This window comes from Monodelphis domestica, chromosome 7 (assembly GCF_027887165.1).
Source record: "Monodelphis domestica isolate mMonDom1 chromosome 7, mMonDom1.pri, whole genome shotgun sequence".
NCBI lineage: Eukaryota > Metazoa > Chordata > Mammalia > Didelphimorphia > Didelphidae > Monodelphis > Monodelphis domestica.
Genome location: NC_077233.1, coordinates 90,267,797 through 90,274,338, shown reverse-complemented (window position 1 = coordinate 90,274,338; position 6,542 = coordinate 90,267,797).

The following is a 6,542-nucleotide window of genomic DNA, read 5'->3' as shown; positions in this document are numbered from 1 at the left end:
CCTGGGTTCAAATCTGACCTCAGATACTTTCTAGCTGTGTGACCCTGGACAAGTCACCATTGCCTAGACCTTACCACTTTTCTGCCATAGTATTGATTCTAAGATGGAAGGTAAGTGTTAAAAAAAAAATGGCCATCAAGTAATGTGGGAGAATAGTTCATAGGTTCTCTTAGAAGATTTATACAAAGGAAATGAGAAGTTAGTTTTATTGTTTATCCAAAGGCAATATGTCCAGGATCATCTCATATTGTGGTGCTCATAATAAGTATTTGCAAAAGGGCTACCATAAAAAATAATTAGCTTTTGAACCAATATTTGCATTAGCATTAGAAGTGTTATGATTAAAATTATCTAAAGAGTCTGATTTGGGGGTAAGAATATCAGTTTATTGATTATATCAGTTTATTGGTTAAAATTAATATACAATAACTCCAAATATTATATTTTATAAGATTTATTAATAATCACTAGAAGTAACAAAATAAAACCATGTGCCCATGGCTAATCTACCTGCTCAAACAGCCTGCTCCACCAAAATTGCCAACAAGAAGCAAATAGCACTAGCCACAGAAGCCCACCCAATTTATCTCCTGTCTACATCAGCATGTAAGGATAGGAAGTCAGTGGGTTCTGGGAAATGTAGTTCAAAGGAACAAGATTTCCAATTATACCATTAGGTCAGCATCATAACAGATAAAGTAACATATATAAATATATACTTTAATAATCATTGTTATTATTTTTTAAACCTTTACCTTCCATCTTAGAATCAATACTGTGTATTGGTTCCAAGGCAGAAGAGTGGTAAGGGCTAGGCAATGGGGGTTAAGTGACTTGCCCAGGGTCACACAGCTGGGAAGTATCTGAGGCCAGATTTGAACCCAGAGCCTCCTGTCTCTAGGCCTGGCTCTCAATCCACTGAGCTACCCAGCTGCCCCCTACTTTGATAATTGTTGATACATACGTTAAGTGACTTCAGTGTAATGGTTCATGGGTAAGGAACAAGAAAGGCCAAAGACTCCTAGACAACACAGAAATCTCATGCCTAAACAGAGAATTATGAGGTTCTGGACATGATAAGTTTCAAATAACATCACACAAAATAAAATGGATTCTAGTTTAAAAGCTTCACAAATGTTTGCTGTTTGGTTGGTCGATCATGTACAACAAATTTTATAAAAATAATTTTTGCACACCTTGAGCACAGGCTTGATAAGGATATTAGAAGGCAGCAGGCAGGGGATTTACAAGTTATATTCTCTACTAGAAGACAACTTTACCATCATCCAATTAACTGAAAGATGCTTAGAATACAAGGTCCACTGTCTTTATCATTTGTTGATATATTTAAAAATTCATTTGGGGAATCAGATGTTGCCTTAAAAATTCCTATCAATAGATAAATTAAAAAGACATTTATTAAACACTTACTATATGCCAAGGGCTGGAAGTAAAGATATAATGGGCTTGCTTAAAGATCTTTTTATTAATAGTAGTAAATGAAACATCAAAAAAAGGAGATACAGGCTTATGAAAGGTGTTAAACATTATCATGTAGGCTGAATGACCCAGAATCTAAATCAAAGAGGGTCAGGTGCTTTAGATGCTTCTCTTTGGATTATTACAGAAGCTCCTAAAAGTGATTGGTGATCACTCAAAATAATTTTGGGTAGAAAACAAAAGAGGATGAATAATGTTCATTGTCCTTAGCAGAGACATATGTGGTGGACAACAGGTCTAGAATGAAGTATACATGGCCAACGTATGGGTTTATTTTGCTTGACTGAACTTATTGCTTACAAGAGAGGTTTCTATTGGGGTGAGAGTATGGGGCAAAGCCACAGTGATGTTAAAAAAGAGGAAAAAGAAAAGAGAGTCAATAAGACATTTAAAAGAATGCCTAGTGGCTAGAGTATGATATATGATTGGATGGACAACCTAGAGAGTTCATTAGCATGTGTGTGTGTGTGTGTGTGTGTCTGTCTGTCTGTCTGTTTTGGACACAAGCTCAACGTGGAAAATGGGCTGAACCCAGAAATCACAGAGGACGATAATGCTATACTGACTGCTTTTGAGAAATTATTGCCTTCCTTCTAGGAGGCCAAGCTACTCTCTGAAACAAAGATCCATGTCTTTAATATTGCCATTCTTCTGATGTTGTTATATAGTTACAAGAGGTAGAACATTATTACAGTTTCTGAAAAACTGAATTTGAAGATCACTCCTGTTAAAGGGATGTTCTTAAACTCTCCTTCTGTCTCCTTAAGAGGCAAGAGAGCAGGATTTCTAAGTAGATCTGAACTGACAGGTGTCAGTGAGCCAGAGCTGAAGATTCTGTTACCAGGGAGACCAGGAGAGAGAAAAAGGAAGCAGAGCCAGGACAGTTAGGGCTTTCTGCCTCTGGATCTCCAGAGAGCAGGAGGTCTGTCTCTGAGGCAAGGGGGACTGGTTGGCTACTGACAGTTGGCTTATAGAAAACCAATTGAAGGAGTTTGGGGGTGGTGGCTGTCCATTACTTAGGAATATCGGTAGTGAGTGAATCAATTTTAGATAGAGTAAGTTAGAGCAGGCCTGGTGTTTTCTGGGCAAGAAGAACTTTTCTTCAGAGGACAGTTAGAGGTAGGTTATTGGAAATTTCAGATAGTGTTAGGATTTGGAATAGGGTATTAGAATAATAATCTCTCTTTCCTCTTTTTCTATTTTCTATCTGTATTTACCAAATTAAACAAAGTCTTTTCAACTGCTTTCCTCACTTTTGTCAAACTCCTACTTTTAACCCTTACACTCAAAGGAAGGTGGAGGGATGGGTGGGTAGGGGTGAACAAATGGAAACACGTCACCTCCCCTGAAACACTGTCCCCTTCCAAACTTCCCTGTTAACTGACATGAGTCCCTTCTCTGTCACCCAGGCTCAGGACTGTCCAGTGTCAGCCTTGATTCCTCATACCCACTCATTCCCCCCATTGCCCTTCCACCACAAATCTTGTCATTTCCATTTCCACAATATCTCTCCTGTTAAGTTCCCTTGCCTCTACCCAGAGTCCTATCCCTAACTCAGGTCTTGTCCCCTGTTCCCTGGATTATTTCAATAGTCTTCAACCTGGCCTCCCTGCCTCTAATCCCTCCCTACTCCAAACTATCCTCCACAAAGCTATCAAGATGGTTTTTCTAACCCATAAATTGATGATGTCATTCCCCAGCTCAATGAGTTCCAGTGACTCCCTATTACTGATAAAATTATATAAAATCTTCTGTTTGGTCTTTAAAAAACTTTACAACTTGGCCCCTTCCTACCCTTCCAGTTTTTTCTTTTTTTAAAACCCTTACCTTCTGTCTTAGAATGGATGCAAGTATTAGTTCCAAGGCAGAAGGGCTAGGAAACTGGGGTTATGTGATTTGCCCAAGATAACACAGCTAGGAAGTATCTGAGGCCAGCTCTTGAACCCAGGTCTTCCCAATGCCACCATTCCATTTTTTTTTCACATTTTACTATTCTCCATGTACTCTATAATCTAGCTACATTGGCCTATTGGGCCTTCCTACCCTGGAATGTCCCTCTCCCATGTCAGCCCCCTTTTCTCATTCTTGCAGCTTAGGTGGTATCTTGTATAAAAAACCAGACTTGAATTCAGGAAATCCTAAATTCAAATCTGACATCAGACACTAGCTGTGTGACCCTGGGCAAATCACTTCATCTCTGTCTGCCTCAGTCTCCTCATCTATAAAATGGGAATAGTAGTTGCTTCTACCTCCCAGGATTGTTGTGAGAATCAGAGATAATATTTGCATAAAGTAGTGAGCACAGTGCCTGCCATATAGCAGACATTTCCTAAGTGGGTATTTCTTTCCCCACCAGAATCTCTATTTTGGGGACAGGCCTAAGTCAGCCTCATTCTCTTCCTAACTCAGCTTCCAAGCCTCCAGACTTTGGAACTTTATTACCATATTCTCCTACTGGTACCTTCACCTCTTTTCCTCCTCCCACCTTTTCCAGCTCCTTTTTAGGGTTTGTCTTCTTCCATTAGAATGTAAGCTGCTTGAGGGCAGGCAGGGACCGCCTTTCTTAGAGTCTTAGAGTCCCTCCAAGGTGTCCCACTTGCCCAAATACCATCCTCTTTTCTTCTCAGTCTATACAAATCCTTTGAGGCCTCATTTGAATCCTTTGAGATATCTTCTATGAGCTCTATTCTCTTCATTATCTGAATAACCCTAAGAGTCCTTAGACTCTGAAGGCCCTTTAACACTTTCATTTAAGACTACCAAAGCCCCTTTTTTCCTTCAAGATCCAGCTCAGGCATCCCTTTCTGATTCATGAAGTCTTCTTTGGTCCCCTCCAAGCTGAAAAAATGTTCTTTCTTTCCTAATTTTCCTAGAGCATTGTGGGTCCCTTAGCAGATGGTAAACTACACTGAGGGCTTTCCCCCCCATTCTTGTATTCCAAATCTAGAGTTGAGTCTTACACAAAATAAGTGTTAAATTCATTTTTTTTTCTTTTTAAAAATCATCTCTGGGAGCAGCTAGGGAGCTCAATGGATTGAGAACCAGGTCTAGAAGTGAGTGGTCCTGGATTCAAATCTATCCTCAGACACTTCTTAGCTGTGTGATCCTGGGCAAATCACTTGACCCCCATTGCCTAGCCCTTACCACTCTTCTGCCTTGAGACCAATACATGGTTTTTATCCTAAGACAGAAGGTAAGGGATAAAAAAAAAATCATTCCTGGCCTCTTGTTCTTGGTTCTTTGTTTGGTCCCTTCCTCCTCAGATTTGTCAACATGGAATCCAGAAACCCTAAATCTGTAGCCTAGTTAGGTCTGATGAACCCCAAGTTTCAGGACTAGCTTGTAAGTTGGAGACCCCAAAGCTTGTACTTGTTCCCCAGAGAAACCAAACTGAAGGGAATCTCAGGCTAGCAGTTTCAGACGGAATAATGGACCCCAAGGGAAAGACAATCCCCATCTGGTGGGGCCAAGCCTTTCCCACTGTATCACACCCTCCTTTTGAGGATGGAACTCAGGACCTTCAGTTTACTAGAAAGATGTGCTGCCTACTGCACTAAAGAATCACTTGGCTTGGGCTTGGCCCCACCTGATGGGGATTGTCTTTACCTTAAGGTCCATTAATCAATATGAAATTGCTAGCCTGAGAGTCCCTTCAGGGTGGATTCTCTCAGGAACAGGGAACAAGTACAAGCTTTGAGGTCTCCAATTTACAATCTAGTCCTAAAACTTGGGGTTCATCAGATCTTACTAGGCTACAAGTTGTGAGTTCTAGATTCCATGTTGAAAGATTCATTGTGAACCCCATGTTTAGAGGAGGGTTGAATCTCAGTTGCTCCTGAATGTTCTCCCAGGTTGGAATAATTATAAGAATTAGGAATTATTTAGAACTTTAAGTTCCTGGGAGGTAGGTGATGTTACCATCTCCATTTTACAGTTAAGGAAGTAGTTGAGTAAGTAAGTTGAGGCAGGAAGAGGTCAAGTGACTCATGCAGACAAGGTCCCAACCCTGGCATAGTTTACAAATTCTGTTCTGGGAGGAACTTTAGACACCAAGGTCTTTATTTCAAAGAGCGCATCTCTGATTGTAACCAAGGAATAATGTTCTAAATTGACTAAATAAACTTATTCAAATGGGAGAAAAAATAAAATAAAATAAAATAAAATAAAATAAAATAAAATAAAATAAAATAAAGAGAGCATCTCTGCCACTCAGAAGTAGGAAGAAGCTTGCCCAGGGTCACACTAGTAGGGGAAGCCAGGTGTCTTGGATCCCAGTCCAAAGTTCTTTACCACATAGTATATGATCTCAGGGAACCCCCCCAAATCATCCCTCCCCTCCCCGCCCCCCCCTTCCTAACACGCCACACACCCCAGTGTAAATGGATTTTGTTTGGCTATTTCCTGAATGCCCAAGGCAACTGGGGGGGAGGGGATAGAGGAGAGCGCACCCCCGACACTTCTGGAGGTGCTTTGGGGAGCTGAGATCCAGCAGAAAACAGTGATTTGAAAGCATGCTTTGGTTCAGGAAAAACTTGGGCAGGCAGTGACATTGACTAGCTGTGAGACCAAATGGTGAGCCTCAGTTTCCTTCTAAAACCTATCAGCTCAATCAACTTCTAAGGGTGGCAGAAAGTGTCGAACGAGATAAATACAAGAAGTTTTGAACACCGAAAGTGCCACAGAAATGTTAGTTATTATTATTCTATCAAGTCACGCCCCGAGCCCTAGGCTCAATTGGTGGGGACTCCCCCACCTCCATTTCACAGCTAAGGATTAAATCTGCCCCAATCCCTGGCTCCAGGCTACCGCCCCGCCTGTCCTGGATCCGCCCACAGACCCTCCCCCGACCAATCCCCGCCTCTGGTCCCGCCTCCCTCCCAATCTCCGTCTCTAATTTTTCTGACCCAACCCTCAATCCAATCCCCACCTGCGATCACCCCTTCCGCTCCTTCCCCGCCACGGGTTTACTTCACTTACGTTTCAATCCAATCTCCGCCTCTTACCCTGCGCCCTGGATCCTCCCCCAGGCCGATCTCCGCCTC